Genomic DNA, 18,430 nt, shown 5'->3' on the forward strand with positions numbered 1-18,430 from the left:
CAATTCATTATATAACAATGTGAATATGGATGGTATTCCCATTGGTAGAAAAGTGGACTTGAATTCTTATGAATCCTATGAGAGTATTTGTCGTTATTTGGAGAATATGTTTCAACTAAGTATGGAGAGGGAGTAGCATTCGGCCTTATTTTTTGTATTCATGGCTTTCATTCATGTAACAAGATAGACTCATATGATACTATTTTCATATCTGATTGAAGCTTGCACTCCCATGGGGAATAAGAATGCCATGAAGCCTTTGAGTCTTTTAGACCCTATTGTTGATTTTGTACTAACTTATGAATATGGTGAAGGAGATTGCATGCTTATGGGAGATGTTCCATGGGAAGTAAGCTCTGATTCTTGAAATTCCATACTTTTTACTTAGACAATTGGTTTTCACTTTATGGAAATTTCAAAGATCACAATAGATCTATGTTCTGTAGATTTTTTCTTCATACAATCAAATGACTAAGGATCATGAAAAACTCAAGAAAAAACTGCTTAAGTACGCTAAAGTCAAACTCCCATTCTTTTCATGTTCACTTTCTTTATATTTTTATCAGGTAATATGGAGGGTTACTCTATTTTTTTGTTGTTTCATATTAGAAATGGTAAATGCCAGTAGGGTAATTTTTGTTTGCAACTTAAAAATGCTCAAAGAAGAGAAGGGTTAATTGAGTGGAAATTCTTATATCGAGTGCATTCAATGACAAATTTTACACCATCATTGAAGTAGAATGCTAGTAGATCACAAGACTCTCCTAATGGCCATGGTGACCATGTTACAAAAGTGTTTATTATTATTTTCCAGTAATTTCCTTTGCCTACTAGCCACCATTCCTACAATTTTATACTCCTCATTATGATGTTATATAAATTTAACTATTGATCCAAGCATTTTCTTTATGGAATTTGAAAAATGCACATGTAAACTTGTTCTTTGATTGATCTATTTGTCATGCGTAATATTGTAGCGTTGCACCCATTCATTAGGTTGGATTTCCATAGTTGTATTGTCTTACGGAAACATTCACGAAACTGATTTATTTTTTGGTTGGACTACATTTTCTTTTGCCCCATGAGCTTCATATAAAATCATATTAGGGCCTAGAAAAATGCATTAAAATGAGAATTTTCTGAACATCCTTGCATTTTTTCTTGAAATAACACCCTCTAAATTAATTTTTATTTCTAACCTTGCATTCTATCTTTGTTCATTGCATACATATTAGTTTCTATAATAAAAAAAAATCTTACCTAGGATTTTCTCCCTAAATTTTTGGACAACATAGCAGGGTATAACTGATGAAGCACTAACTTTAGGATTATATGCATATTAGTTGGTCAAACAACATGATAACTATGTTCAGTGTATGATTTATCTTTTTGTGAAATACTCTGAAGAAAAAATGAGATCACCAATGTTAGTGTGAGGAATGTTGAAGGCAGGAATGCTGATAGCAATTCATTTTCAATCTATCATGAAGCAATTGTAGAGTAAACAAGCTCAAGTAAATTCAATACTTCTACAATTTTGAAAACCAAATACCAAGAAATACCTCGAATAAACAGGAGTGAAGCCAAGTATTTGAATTTTCCTTAGGATACATTCAAACCGTAATTTGTTGGTGCCCATACACTATGAAGGAAGATCTTGATGCACAACCAAAATGCAACCTTGAGGAACAATTTAACACTCCCTTAATCCCAACACTATAGTCTAACAACACAGATCAATTCCAATGTGCTCGAGTTTCAAGGATTCACCCAGAACAAAGATAATCTCATTCAAAAACATATATATATATATATATATATATATATATATATATATATATATATATATATATATAACTGAGAAACCTCAAATTAAAGTGAAACAAAAATAGTCTTATTCTATTATGGGTCCAAGGATTCAAATGTTCCCTCACTACTGAACGAGGGGTGTTTTAAGACGTTTATTTAAGATGAAATTTTATTTTATCTTAAGACATATAATAACTTTTTAATTGTCTTGAATTAAGACAAGGAAAAACAAAGCATCCAACGAGCTAATTCTCTTAAATTAAGGCAAAAGAAAAAATCCCTTTCATTTGTAGTTTTTATTAATTCAGATTGAGGTATGGGGGAATTAGATTTGTAGACAGTAGAAGTAGCCAGTAGCAACAAGAGAATCAAAGACTCTAGTGTTTTTTGAAAAATTGATAGTCATGCCTCCGAATCTTGATCCTACCTAAGTGGTTGAAGTGTACACGAGGGTCACATGGGGTGAATTGGTAGTTGCTTCGTATTTGGCCCCTGAGATAGGTCCTCTAGTTATTTCTCCCTGTTAAACACACACATGGCAGCAATAGAATATTAAATATAAATAGGAGAGTACATTTTTTTATTAAAAAATGATATATATTTATAGTACATTCATATGACCTTTGGTTTCATTGTTGGGTCCCTATAATACTAGTGATTACCACATTACTATTGTAGTTGTATCCCTTATTAATATTTTTGTGCCTCTATTGTCCCCATATTGCTATTATTGTGCCCCATAGAATCCCTCTATTGTTATTTTTGTGGCTTTATATTATTATTGTTAGGTCGGCTGGGTTATATTGTGACTCCTTAGACTCCTATATATAGAAAGGAGGTTTTGTCATTTGAATCATCCAAGAATTGCTCATTTGTGTAATGTAAAGGAGGTTTCCCCCTCGAAGAGTCTGAATTCTAAGGCGTTGATCTCTTTTTTCTATCTTTTTGTGAGCCGGTTTCATAACATTTGGTGTCAGTTTGGATTCTCGGGTTTCGCTGCTCCAAACAGGTCATCGTGGCATTTTCACTATAACTTTTTTTTCTGCGAAGTTTAATAAGCTAAAAAAAAACCCATTTGAGAAGAAATCACGATGAATCTTGGCTCCAAATTTCAGAGTTTTTCCCGCTATATTTGTGGAGATATGATCTGAGGAAGTTGGTCTTTTTGCAGACTCCTGAATTACATTCCAAACAGGTGTCCTGGGGAAAATCGTCATAACTTTCTCTCTGAGCATTGGATTGAAATTTCGTAAGAAGTTACAGAAATAGGACGGACTATAGTTTCTTTTATATCTTTTTCAGATCCAAAGGTCGAAATAGTGACTCGTGGCACGTCGTACAAGTTTACTCTACTGAACTAGTCTATAATCAAGTCATCTTGGGGGATTGTGCATAACTCTTCCTTGGAGAATCCAATTTGGATCAGACTAGTGGCATTGGATAGAGGAAACAGAGGGCTACTACAAGTCGCAATTTCAGAACTGGATGATCCAAAATTGCAGAGATACATCAGATTCAATATCAAGCTTCTTCAAAGTGAAAACAGGTATGTAGTTTTTTTAAATTTTTGCATAAGCTTGGTTTGAAAAATTAGTTTGAATCAGTAATTGATGCACTGAGGAAAGAAAATGAAAACACCCAGTAAGCAACCTGAAAGCTCTAGCATGACTCATGAAGAAGAGGAAGAAATGCAACATGATATATCAAAATTACGAGACCAAGTGCAACAAGTGTCACTTGCACAAAAGACAACAGAATCTAAGATGGATGGTTTAAGGAAAGATGTAGAAGCTAAGATGGATGGTTTAAAGAAAGGTGTAGAAGCTAAGATTGGTTGTTTAAAGAAAGGCGTAGAAGCTAAGATGGATGGCATGGAAGCTAAGATGAATGGCATGGACGCTAAAATTGATGGCATGGATGATAAGATGGAAGAATTGAAGATAAATATGAATAAGTTGCTACAAGAAATGGTCACTAATGGTGAAAGGGTAGTAAAGGAAACTCATGATGAGAACAAAAGAAATGTTAATCATGATTCCATAGACTCTAATGTTGGATCGAAGACCCACCATATTCCAAAAATCGATATGAGGAAGTTTGATGGCAAGGATCCGCAACATGGATATTACAGATGGAGCAATTTTTCGATCTCAATAATGTGCAAAACACACAAAAGGTACGTATTGAAACTTTATATTTGGAACCAAATCAGTTTGTATGGTATCAATGGCTTTGCTCTCGTAAACAAATTATCACTTGGGCAATTTTTACGGAAGAATTGACAGCACATTATGAGGATACAAAAAGCAACACTTTTTTTAGCCAATTGATAAGTCTCAAACAAAAGGGTTCAATAATGGAGCACATTGAGGAGTTCCAAAAATTGAACATAAGGGTAAAAAATATTCCAGAGGAGCATAGGATTGATGTGTTCATAGGGACTTTAAAGGATAATATCCAACATGATGTTTGCCTTTGGGAACCTGATTCATTAGAGAAGGCATTCAGGTTAGCAAGAAAAATGGAAAGCAAAATTATGGCAACCAGGAAGCATACCACTCACAACTATAAAGATGGAAGTGTTGTTGCCCCTAGTCTTCCACAACCTATAAGGTTGACACCACAACAATTGGAAGAAAAAAGAGCAAAAGGGCTTTGTTACATTTGTGATAGCAAATACACTAAAGGTCATAAGTGTGCTGAGAAGAAATTATTCTACATAGATTGTGAAGAGGAAGAAGAAAAGGAGCAAGAAAGGTCAAAAGAAGAGGATATACTCCAGGAACAAAGCCTAGATAAAGAAGAAATGAATCCGACCATATCTTGTAATGCATTGGCGGGAATTACCACTCCTCAAACCATCAAGATAGAAGGACAAATCAAGAAGAAAAAGGTAATAGTGTTGATTGATTCAGGAAGTACCCACAATTTTATTCATTGTAAGGTAGCAAAAGAATTGAATTGCTTCTTATATCCAGCACCAGAGTGTCAAGTGATGGTTGCAAATGGAGGAACAATAAATTGCTCTGGAAAGTGCCATAATATCAAGCTATCCATGGGAGAATATGTATTGACTAGCCCAATGCTTTCCATTCCAATGGGAGGTGATGATGTTGTACTAGGAGTCCAATGGCTACAATCCTTGGGTACAATAGCTTTTAATTTTCAAGAACTTTTCATGAAATTTTCTATGGAAGGAAAGGAAGTTGAATTAGGGGTATTGCAGGGAAACCGGGAAAGATAATCAGCTCTAACGGTATGACAAAGCTTCTAAAAAAGGAACAAAGAGGTGTAATTGCACAATTATGTTCGCTAGATGTTTCCACATTGGAATCATCTATTTCTCCAGATCTCCAAAAAGTCTTGGACAATCATTCCAAGGTATTTGAGACTCCCAAAGGTCTCCCACCTATTCGTGATCATGATCATGCTATTCATCTGATTCCAGGAAGTGTTCCTCCAAACATCAGGCCGTACAGATATCCCTATGCCCAAAAGAGTGAAATTGAACGTATGGTTGCAGAAATGCTAGAGGCTGGTATAATTCAACCGAGTCAAAGTTCTTTCTCTGCTCCAGTAGTATTGGTGCACAAGAAGGATGGATCATGGCGCATGTGTCCGGATTATAGGGAGCTCAACAAGCTCACTATTAAAGATAAGTTTCCCATTCCTGTCATTGATGAATTACTGGATGAATTGCATGGATCAATTTACTTCACCAAGTTGGATCTTCGTTCAGGATATCATCAAATCAGAATGAAGACTGAAGACATTCTGAAAACAACATTTAGAACTCATGAGGGTCATTATGAATTTTTGGTCATGCCTTTTGGCCTTACCAATGCACCTTCAACATTTCAAGGTTTGATGAATTCCATTTTCAAACCATTCCTTAGAAAATTTGTGTTAGTATTTTTTGATGATATACTAATCTACAACAAGTCTTGGAAGGATCATGTTGAACATGTTGACAGGGTGCTACAACTATTGGAGGAGAAACAATTATATGCAAAAAGATCCAAATGTTTCTTTGGAGTACAAGAGGTGGAATATCTGGGTCATATTGTATCTCATGAAGGAGTTAAGGTAGACCCTAGCAAAATTAAAGCCATTAAGGAATGGAAAATCCCCACATCCATAAAGCATCTGCGAGGATTTCTCAGGTTGACAGGGTATTATCGCAAGTTTGTTAAGAATTATGGGAGAATAGCAGCACCTCTAACAACATTATTGAAGAAAGATGCATTTTCATGGACTCCAGAAGCAACAAAGGCCTTCGAACATCTTAAAGAGGCAATGTGCCAAGCACCGGTCTTAGCTACACCAGACTTCACAAAAACCTTTATTGTGGAATGTGATGCTTCAGGAAATGGAATTGGTGCTGTTTTAATGCAAGATGAAAGACCCATTGCTTTTGAAAGTCGTCCAATCAAGGGAAAGTTTTTACACAGCTATTTATGAGAAGGAAATGTTGGCAATACTCCATGCACTTAAGAAATGGCGACCCTACCTAATGGGAAGACACTTCAAGGTAAAAACGGATCATGATAGCCTTAAATACTTTTTAGAACAAAGATTATCCTCTGAAGAGCAACAAAAGTGGGTCACAAAGATGTTGGGTTATGACTTTGAAATCATCTACAAAAAAGGGAAGCAAAATGTGGTGGCAGATGCACTCTCAAGAAAGGATGAGGATGTGGAAGCATTGTTGTGCGCCATTTCTATTATCCAACCAGATTGGATAAACGAAGCAAGGGAGGAATGGAAGAATGACGAAGAAGTGTGGGCACTTATTCGAAAGTTACAACAGATTCCAGTACATCTGATACATTTAGCTGGCAAAATGATTCGTTATGGTACAAAGATCGCTTATACCTCTGTAAGAATTCCCAGCTAAAACAAAAGATTCTTATGGAATTGCACACTTCTCCCTTAGGAGGGCACTCAGGATTTTTAAAAACTTACCACAGGGTTAAGAAGGAATTTTTTTGGGATGGCCTTAAATCAGATATTCAAAAGTTTGTGGCGGAATGTTTGGTTTGCCAACAAAATAAAGTTGAAACAATTAAGACACCGGGTCTATTACAACCTTTATCCATTCCAAGCCAACGTTGGGAGGAGGTTTCAATGGATTTTATCACAGGTTTACCCAAGTCTGAGGGAAAGAGTGTCATCATGGTGGTAGTTGACAGACTTACCAAGTATGCACACTTTTGTGCATTATCACATCCATTTAAAGCCAGTACAGTTTCTACTGCATTTATGGAAACAATTCAAAAGCTACATGGAAACCCAAAGATTATTGTAAGTGACAGAGATCCCATTTTCACTGGAAATTTTTGGACATAATTATTTTCTTGTCTTGGTACTCAGTTAGCTCATAGCTCATCTTATCATCCTCAATCTGATGGGCAAACTGAGATAGTAAACAAATGTTTGGAAGGATATCTTCGTTGCTTTGTATCTGATAAACAGACACAATGGGTCAAATGGTTGCCTCTGGCTGAATGGTGGTATAACACTTCCTTCCATACAGCAAAAAAAATGACCCCATTTATGGCACTTTATGGATATCAGCCACCATCCATCACATCATATTTAAGAGAAAATTCTAAGGTTCAAGCAGTGGAACATCACATCGAACATCAACAACAAGTCCTCCAACTCTTAAAGGATAACCTCGTGTTGGCACAGAATAGAATGAAACAACAGGCAGATCAACATCGTAGCGAAAGAAGTTTTGATGTAGGTGATTGGGTATTCCTACGGCTACAACCATATAAGAAAATGTCCCTCAAGAAAGCTAAGAAGGATAATAAATTATCACCAAAGTATTATGGTCCATACAAGGTGTTGCAAAAGATTGGTACTATGGCATACAAATTGGAGCTTCCTACAGCTTCTCGATTGCACCCAGTTTTCCATGTTTCATGTTTAAAGAAGGTTATAGGCGACAAGCTCCCAGTTCAAACAATATTGCCAGAACTTGACGAGGAAGGAAAAATTATATTGGAACCAGAAGTAGTCACAGAAACAAGAACTCGACAGTTACAAAATCAATCAATTTTGGAGTATCTTATCAAGTGGAAGAACTTATCCGCTGAAGATTCCACATGGGAGGATGAGAATTTTATACAAAAGCATCCAAAACTACTGAAGCATTGAGGACAACACATTTTTGAAGGAGAGGGGCATGTTAGGTCCCTATAATACTAGTGATTACCACATTACTATTGTATTTGTATCCCTTATTAATATTGTTGTGCCCCTATTGTCCCCATATTGTTATTACTGTGCCCCATAGAATCCCTCTATTGTTATTTTTGTGGCTTTATATTATTATTGTTAGGTCGGCTGGGTTATATTGTGACTCCTTAGACTCCTATATATAGAATGGAGGTTTTTTCATTTGAATCATCCAAGAATTTCTCATTTGTGTAATGTAAAGGAGGTTGCCCCCTCGAAAAGGTTGAATTCTAAGGCATTGATCTCTTTTTTCTATCTTTTTGTGAGCCGGTTTCATAACATTCGTATTCCAAGGTCTCTTGGACTTCCTTAGTCTATTTGGCTTCCACACTAACCCATAGAGGATTAGGTGTCCAACCTTCCCCCATTAATCCAAAGGGTTATGTATGAGTCCAAGAAGAGAGCAGTAATACAAAATGTGAAAAAATGCATGGCAGCACTAGGCTGAATGTGCTCTCTGAAATGTTGGTATAAAGGGCGATGGTTTAAGGATGACCACCAACATTGGAACGCTTAGTGCAGTTCCCAAAACTCTTCCAAGTCTGGCATGAAGCTCAAGTCTTCTGCTAGAGGAAGTGCTTCTGATGTTTTAAAGAAGGAAACCTTCAACCATGAAAGGGAGGTCTCACCCCACATAAAAGGGAGAACTTCAACCTGAAAAGGGAAGTCTCAACTTGTGATGGTTTAAGGATGACCAACAACTCTGGAATGCTTAATGCAATTCCTGGAACTCTTCCAAAACTGGTAAGAAGCTGAAGTCTTCTGCTAGAGGAAGTGTCCCCAATTCTTTGAAGAGGTGTCACAAACTGAAGGCATGCTCAGGGGCATCTTTGTCTCTGGCTACAACTCTGAATCTGGTATGGCAGGTTGTGGCTCAGGCTCACTTGATGTGGCTTTGAAGCTTGTAGATGACCATCATTTCCCCCCCTGTCAGATACAAGGTGAGATGATGGAGAAAACTCAACTGCAAGACTATTCAATACTCTAGAACAAGTTTGGACATATGACTAAAATATCTTCTTGGCTGTTGATGCCCATTGCCAAGAAGCGATCCATCCAAGATGAATCTTTGTTCTTGTAGGAGGTTTGTTTCTGAAGCATCTATTTGAAGAATGAGTGGTTTTATGACAATGCTTACATGTATGAAGATCAAAACAGTGATCTTTCAGATGGCCAACTCGGTCACAGTGTTGGCATTTCACAATTTGTTGTTGTTGCTGTGGAAGAGGGGAAAAATCTAGAACAACTGAAGGTGAACTGTCATGAAGGAATCCAACACTCTGAAACTGGATGGGCTTTGAGTAATCTAGACTATGGAAGGACACATCCTTGTCATATCCAAGACCATTTATGTGCTTGTTGTGGACAAGATCTTCCCAAGGTCTGATGATTGGCTTGGGAAATGCATACTGGATTTTTGCATTTGCATGTAACTTTGTTGCTTTATTGGGCACTGGATCTGAATCAACTTGCTACTTTTGGGAGTCTGTTTCATTGTTCTAAACAGAAACAGGTTCAGAATGATGACTCCTATGTTTTAATTCTTCTTGTTGTAGCTGAGATTCAAGCTCCAAAAATTCTATCTTTTCTTGTGTATACTGCAGATAGGTTTTAATATCACAGAGAGTGTTCTTGCTGATTTTCACTATATCATGAACTGTGGAGTGTATTACAATATTTAACAAATCTAATACTTCACCAATTTTACCCATTTTCCAAACAATCAGACCAAAATGCACTTGTAGAAATCATAATGGTTTTAGAAAATTAATTTTCCAACACGAATTAATTTGCACTGATGTCTGCTCATGTTCTCACTTCACAGTGTCTTGTGCCTCAATTTCTATGCAACAAGCCCAATATTGTTGCCTTAATAGAATGTCCAGCTTGACAGGTTTGCAGCCCACAAGCTCTTCCTTTCCAGCAATAACAAGACCCCAACAAAAATGACATTATCTTCTATATTTCATCAACCATACACCATATAACACTAACACTCATGCACAACAACCTTCGATGCATTCAAAGCAGCATACAATAGTTCCAGGTCGTGGAATTTCAATCATCCCCACTCAATTTTGAATAAAACATAACAACATAATCCATACCTTTCCACCTATTCTCCAGGCTCTGCACATTCCTCGAGATTACCTTTACCGCAATCGCTCATTGCAGTCTGCCTTGGTCACACCACATATCACCCCTTCTGCATTGGATATGCGACTATTGGAAGTGTTTAAATAACGCTTAAGGCTTTAAACCAGAATCACTCAATCTGTAACACATTTTCCTTTAAAACTCGGGACACACCACTTTATTGCAATACATAGAAATACACTAGAAACAAAGGAAAACCTCGCTCTGACAGCATAAGATGGACTTCAAAATTCATACACTCGCTTCTATAAATATTGTCGAGTCCGTCTCTCGAAGCCTTTCCGCTAAACCGCTTCCCCCGAACTCCAATCTCCGATCTGCCTGATCTTTGATCTGCGCTTATCGCTATCGGCTATTGCACCATCCTTCACACCTGACCTCTTCCACTTAAAAGTTCTGATCCGACATGACTTACGGACTCGATGGGTTCTAGGTTGCAGTATATAATTTGTCGGGTCCGCTCCTAAATCGCATGTCGCATATCACACTTATCTCAAGACTAATGTCTCCCTTTGATGTATTGTGATGCGATATTACTTGTTCCACTCTCACGATTTAATCCTGACCGTTGACCTTCAGATCCAACGGTTGTTGTGCATCAACTCTTCACCTCTCTGCTCTTCTCTTTGCTTATGTTTTACGCTATTTCTTCAGTGTTTCACTGTGCACTCCCTCCTGAGCTTGGACTTTGATCCTTCTAATGGATTCAATGATCCATTATGATCATCCTCTTCATGTATCTCTCTCTGTGTAATCGCAAAATTTCACCTGCACACATCTGGAGCAGCCTTCTTTGCAACTGGCTTCTTTGCTGGGGCAGCTGGTTTAGTAGCCTTGGATGGCTTGGCAGCAGGAGCCTTAGTAGACTTTATGGATGGAGCAATGTTCAATGGATACCAAAAGTTTGAAGCAGAGACCACTGAAACATTTTAATTCCCAAAGAACCCAGTCAATCAACCAATAGCGGAATACACGTAAGCTCACCTTTTCACCAATTCACGTCTTTCGCATAGTTACCGATGTTTAACTTTATCAGGTTCATTCTCCACCGTAGATTTCAATCCCACAATCTGACGTTTGATATCCTTTCCGCGATCAATCAAACTTGCACGACCATCCTGCGCCATAGATCTGCACTCACAAGATCTGACGGTCTTCAATGATTTCTGAAGGAACACTTGCGTGACAATTACCCATTTGAAATGGGCAATTTTTCTCTCTCCTCTAGTGGCTATGTGTCGTGCGGTGACTGGAATCGGGCACACTCGTTATATTACCGCTTACCACTTTTTATGCCCCCGAAATATCGTTTCTTGTGCAAATACCATGTTTCTCACTGGCTATCTTTCACGCGTCTTCTCCAAGCAATGACCGTTAGATTTGTCGATCTATCGATCGGATGGTTGTTGCTCCCCTTCAGCTTTTGACTCAAAATTGTTGAGTTTTCCATTGTTCCACTATAAATTTAACACTTCCGCCAGTTTATGTTGGAGCTATGGTATGGAGGAGCTCCGATACCGGAGTGTGAACCGAAGTGGTAGGGACCGAAGTGTGAACGAGGTAATACTACGGAGGAGACAATGATATAGTTAAGCTCGACAGAAAACACATAGGCTGGGGTCGGTGAGGAGAATGCGTGGCGTTTGAGTTTCAATAGGATTTCTAGATTTGAAAGTGAAGAAAGACTGAGGTTGTGATGCCATTCATGGGTGAATCTATTTCGATTTCTTATGGAGCTCTTTCAACGTTTCCTTAGAGGTAATAGACAGATAGGCTTAGATGGCAGAGTCTATGATTTCATGGGGCAGAGATCCAAATTTACTTCTTGCATTCCAACCGGATGCAAATAGATTCTGGAAAGCGTATTAAGGCGATTCACAAAATTTAGGGTATGGTATAACGTTTAACTCTCGACCAACTCATTCGAGAACAGAGATTTTACAGAGATGGCAATCTAGAAAAGAGAAAGGCCACAAAACAACAAGCTCACATAAACAAGTGGCTCATACTTGAGCGGGGCAGAGATCACCCCCTCTAATACCATGTTAAACACACACATGGCAACAATAGAATATTAAATAAAGAGTACATTTATTATTAACAAATGATATACATTTATAGTACATTCATATGACCTTCAGTTTCATATTCCAAGGTCTCTTGGACTTCCTTAGTCTATTCGGCTTCCACAATAACCCATAGAGGATTGGGTGTCCAACACTCCCAAGAAGATAGAAGAAGACATTACAAAGGAAAAAAACAAAGGTCTAGAAGGGTTTAAGGGTCACGGTAAATCTCACCATTCAGAGCAGGCATGCCAAGGTCGTTGGGGAACTGAGTGCAGCGTCTCTAGTCATAAAATCCCTCATGAAGCCCAACAGAGATAAGAAGAAGATAAACATCAAGCATAATGGAAATATTTTCCTCAATGATGGCATTGAGATTTCTAGGGTTATGAGGCTGAGGTCCATGGTGAAGGAATTGTCTAGGATGATAAAGGAGATTCTCGACATGGTGGATTGAAAGGATCCTAAGGATGTCTAAGCCGATATTGACGAAGGATAGGTTGATATCCTTAGAGAATGAAAGAAGAATTCACATTTGGTAATTGAAATGAAATCCTTTCATTATTTTTATTGTTGGTTATTTGTTCATTTGTTTAGGGTTTTTAAGGTTTAAGGAAGTTGAAAACTGGAAGAAGATGGCATGTGAATTTTCTTTAAGGAACTTGGGGATTTTGAGACATTTAGGGGCATGTGAATTACATATCAGGCCTCGAGGATTTTGAGGGATTTTACAGTTATTTGGAGACTTTGGGTAGTTATGTAATATATGTACTCGCCAATCTGCTGAACGTATGGAATAATTTGTTGGATTATTTGAATATTCAACTCATTATCAAATTTCCTCACGGTTTTCATAGTTTTACTTAATGTTTTAAAGAAGACAACTCTGGGATGCTACCCTTTAAACAATATTTTTGTGATATAATATCATATTCTCTTTGCAAATCGGTTAGGGTTTCATTTCTCAAGAATTTAGAATCAAAACCACGCCTTATATTTAGCCCTATGACATCTCTAGTAAGAATAGTCTTATTATTACATTTTATTGTTTCCTATAAATTGATTTTCCTACTTATAGTCTATTTCAGTTTTCGATTGAAACTTAACCTCGAGAGTTGATTCGATTCAATATTCATTGGATATTTGAAGTACAACAACTTATGAGCATTTCCAATTTAATATTTCACCCAAAAGATAACGTATCTTTGTTTATAACCCTTTGTTTCTAATGCATAATAACTTTTGTCGTAATACGTTAGTCTTTATGGGTAGTAGGCTTTTAGGAACTCCCTTGTCTTAGTCCTAGTTTTGATTGTGGGCTAGTAAAGCTATTTTATAACAATTATTTCATAATTCATGTATGTAATAGAAATAAATTTCATGTATCTACGAAAAATAAAACGTTGTACAACATTTTTCTTTGTTTTTCTCCTATGTGTTTTGGCACCATACCAATATATTTTTGGCATCTAACACTTAAATTGTTAAACAATAAATATTTCATTTTTGCAACCTTATATTTCTCAAGACTTGTGTCATGTAAATGCTGGAAGTGCATTTCTCATTTTATAGCATATCTTTTACTCAAAATGTTATGCAACCAGCTCACAAAATAGAATAAAAGATAGATCAATGACTTCAAAATCAGTCTCTTCAAGGGGGAAACCTCCTTTACATTACACAAATGAATAATTCTTAGATGATACAAATGACAAGACCTCTTTTCTATATATGGGAGTCTAAGGGGTTACAATATAATCAGAGCCAACATAAAAATAATATTCTAAGGGCACAACAATAAAATAGTGGGCTTCTAAGGGTCACAATAATAACAATAAGGGGACTACATGGGCACACCAATACAATAAGGGGGTTGCACTAATGAAAATAATGGGATACACTAGTAGTATAGGGACCTAACATGCCCCTCTCCTTCAAAGAAGTGTTGTCCTCAACGCTTGAGTAGTTTTGGATTCTTTTGTATAAAATTATCATCTTCCCATGTGGAATATTCAGTAGGTAAGTTCTTCCACTTGATGAGATACTCTGATACTGCTTCAGGCTCCAATATGATTTTTCCTTCCTCATCAAGTTCTGGCAATATTTTTTGAACTGGGAGATTTTCACCTATAACCTTCTTTAAGAATGACACATGGAAAACTAGGGGCACTCGTGAAGATGCAGGAAGCTCCAATTTGTATGCAATAGTACCACTCTTTTGTAACACCTTGTATGGACCATAATACTTCGGTGATAATTTATTATCCTTCTTATCTTGCTTGAGGGACATTTGTTTGTATGGTTGTAGTCGTAGAAATACCTAGTCACCTACATCAAAACTTCTTTTGCTTGATGTTGATTTGCATATTGTTTCATTATATTGTGCGCCAAAGTGAGGTTATCCTTTAAGAGTTAGAGAACTTCTTGCTGATGTTCAATGTGATCTTCCATTGCTTGAACCTTAGAATTTTCTCTTAAATATGATGTGACTGATGGTGGATGATATCCATAAAGTGCCATAAATGAGGTCATTTTTGCTGCAATATGGAAGGAAGTGTTAAACCACCATTTAGCTAGGGGAAACCACTTGACCCATTGCGTTTATTTATCGGATATAAAGCAACGAAGATATCCTTCCATACATTTGTTCACTATCTCAGTTTTACCATCAAATTGGGGATGATAAGATGAGATATGAGCCAACTTAGTACCCAAACAAGAAAATAATTATTTCCAAAAATTTCCAGTGAAAATAAGATCTTTGTCGCTTACAATAATCTTTGGGGTTCGATGTATCTTTTGAATTGTTTCCATAAATGCAGTAGCAAATGTATTGGCTTTAAATGGATGAGATAATGCAAAAAAGTGCGCATACTTGGTAAGTCTATCAACTACCACCATGATGACACTCTTTCCTTTGGACGTGGGTAACCCTGTGATAAAATCCATTGAAACCTCCTCCTAGTGTTGACTTGGAATGGATAGAGGTTGTAACAGACCTAGGGTCTTAATTGTATCAACTCTATATTGTTGGTAAACAAAACATTCTGCCACAAACTTTTGAATATCAGATTTAAGATCATCCCAAAAAAATTCCTTCTTAACACTGTGGTAAGTTTAAAAATCCTAAGTGCCCTCATAAGGGAGATGTGTGCAATTCTAGAAGAATCTTTTGTTTGAGTTGGGAATTCTTATGGAGGTATAAGTTATCTTTGTACCAATGTAACGAATCATTTTTCTAGCAAAATGTATTAGATGTATTGGGATCTTGCTACAACTTTTCAATGCATTCCCACACTTCTTCGTCATTCTTCCATTCATCCCTTTCTTCGGTTATCCAATCTGGTTGGATAATAGAAATGGCACAAAACAACATCCTCATCCTTTCTTGAGAGTGCATATGCAAAAACATTTTTCTTCCCTTTTTTGTAGACGATTTCAAAGTCATAACCCAACATCTTTGTGACCCATTTTTGCTGCTCTTTTGAAGATAATCTTAGTTCTAAAAATTATTTAAGACTATCATGATCCTTTTTCACCTTGAAATGTCTTCCCATTAGGTAAGGTCGCTATTTCTTAAGTGTATGTAGTATTGCCAACATTTCCTTCTCATAAACAGCTTTGTGTAAATACTTTCCTTTGATCAGATGACTTTTGAAAGAAATGAGTCTTCCTTCTTGCATTAAAACAGCAGTAATTCCATTTCCTGAGGCATCATATTCCACAATAAAGGTTTTTGTGAAATTTGGTGTAGCTAAGACTGATGCTTGGCACATTGCCTCTTTAAGATGTTCAGAGGCCTTCATTGCTTCTGGAGTCCAAGAAAATGCATCTTTCTTCAGTAATGTTGTTAGAGGTGCTGTTATTTTCCCACAATTCTTAACAAACTTGCGATAATACCATGTCAACCTGAGAAATCCTCGCATATGCGTTATGGATGTGGGGATTTTCCATTCCTTAATGGCTTTAATTTTACTAGGGTCTACCTTAACACCTTCATGAGATACAATATGACCCATATATTCCACCTCTTGTACTCCAAAGAAACATTTGGAGGCTTTTTCATATAACTGTTTCTCCTCCAATAATTTGAGCACCTTGTCAACATGTTCAACATGATCCTTCCAAGACTTACTGTAAATTAGTATATCATCAAAAAATACTAACACAAAATTTCTAAGGAAGGGTTTGAAAATGGAATTCATCAGCCCTTGAAATGTAGAAGGTGCTTTGGTAAGGCCAAAAGGCATCACCAAAAATTCATAATGACCCTCATGAGTTCTGAATGTTGTTTTTGGAATGTCTTCAGTCTTCATTCTAATTTGATAATATCTTGAAAGGAGATCCAACTTGGTGAAGTAAATTGTTCCATGTAATTCATCTAATAATTCATCAATGACACGAATAGGAAATTTATCTTTAATAATGAGCTTGTTTAGCTCCCTTTAATCCAGACACATGTGCCATGATCCATCCTTCTTATGCACCAATACTACTGTAGCAGGGAAAGAACTTTGACTAGGTTGAATTATACCAACCTCTAGCATTTCTACAACCATACGTTCAATTTCAGTAGAGCGAAATTCTACGACCTTCCACGTGTCACTGTTTCGACCTTCAGACTTGAAAATGATACACAGAAAAATAATTTTTGTCCTATTTTTTTAACTTCTTACAAAATTTCAATCTGATGCTCAGAGAGAAAGTTATGATGATTTTCCCAAGGTCACTTGTTTGGGATGTAATTCGGGAGCCTACAAAAAACCCTAAATTCCTGGGATCATATCTCAGCAAATATAGCGAGAATAGATCTGAAATTTGGACCCGAGGTTCATCAAGATTTCATCTCAAATGAGGTTTTAATTTCATCTTCTAAAACTTCGTAGAAAAAATTTTATAGCGAAAATTCCACGATGACCTGTTTGGAGCAGTGAAACCCTACAATCCAAAGCTCCGGTACCAAATGTTATGCAACCAACTCACAAAATAGAAGAAAAAATAGATCAATGACTTCAAAATCAAACTTTTTGAGGGGGAGACATCCTTTACATTACATAAATCAATAATTATTGGATGATACAAATGATAAGACCTCCTTTCTATATATAGGAGTCTAAGGGGTCACAATATAATCAGAGCCCACATAACAATAATATTCTAAGGGCACGACAATAAAAATAGTGGGCTTCTAAGGGGCCCAATAATAACAATATGGGGACTACATGGGCACAACAATACAATAAGGGGGTTTGCACTAATAACAATAAGGGGCTACACTAGTAGTATAGGGACCTAACACAAAAACATTTCACATTTCTCTCATGGAAAACATTGTTCTGTATATGTTATCTGCCTCTTAATCAATATTTGCCTCTTGCATATAGCTTTGCAAGCTTTCGTATTGAGTCCTTGAGATTCTCATATGGAGTCCTTGTGACCCTTTGGTATATGGCTCCTGAAGTTCTCTGGGGGGCTAATCACTACTTTACACCTCTTGGAATTTGGTATATTGGCTATATATTTGGTAAGATTTTATAGAGATTTTACTTAAATGTTTGAGTTTGGTTTTTATGAGGACGAGTAACATTGGTCCTTATCATCTTTCTAGAGAAAACAAGGGATTTATGTGTGATGTATATAATATAATAGATTCTATATGGAATGGGCTAGTCTGATGGGGCAAGGGATGGCCAGTACCTCTATCCTGAATGAATACCACACGATTTAAGTCGTGTTGTTCCAGACTTGGAACCAGTGCATGCATAAAACATTATGTTTCACGGCATACATGTGAGAATTCCTTTACTAATTTGCTCTTGTAGATAATACAATTTGTAATGGGTTATTGATTATACCAAGGAATTAAAACTTATCAATGTTGTCATCTATTTTTTAGGCCATGGATAGTAAAGTAAGTTGTGTATTGTAATTGCTTAGGTAATTATACAACATTGGAAAAACCTTTTCACATCCGTTTGTAACACTTCATCACACATACGACTCAAAATTAGAATAATAAGTAATAGTAGAAACCTTCTTCATATTTAGTTCATTTGGGTTCATTCATTAAAAGTTTTTATTTAGACACAAATCCGCTAATTGTATGGAAGAATTTGTTGGATTATCACAACATTCAAATCATTATCAAGTTT

At 36.7% G+C, this 18,430-nt stretch overlaps 1 pseudogene; it reads left to right on the plus strand.

Annotated features, from left to right (window-relative positions):
- The first annotated feature begins 2,213 nt into the window (after positions 1-2,213).
- On the plus strand, positions 2,214-12,798 carry LOC149214443 (large ribosomal subunit protein uL11x-like; annotated as a pseudogene).
- The last annotated feature ends 5,632 nt before the right edge of the window (positions 12,799-18,430 follow it).

The sequence above is a fragment of the Pinus tabuliformis genome, chromosome 1_1 (genome assembly GCF_031772625.1).
Source record: "Pinus tabuliformis cultivar Carrire ecotype Pingquan chromosome 1_1, CPIR1, whole genome shotgun sequence".
NCBI classification, from domain to species: domain Eukaryota; kingdom Viridiplantae; phylum Streptophyta; class Pinopsida; order Pinales; family Pinaceae; genus Pinus; species Pinus tabuliformis.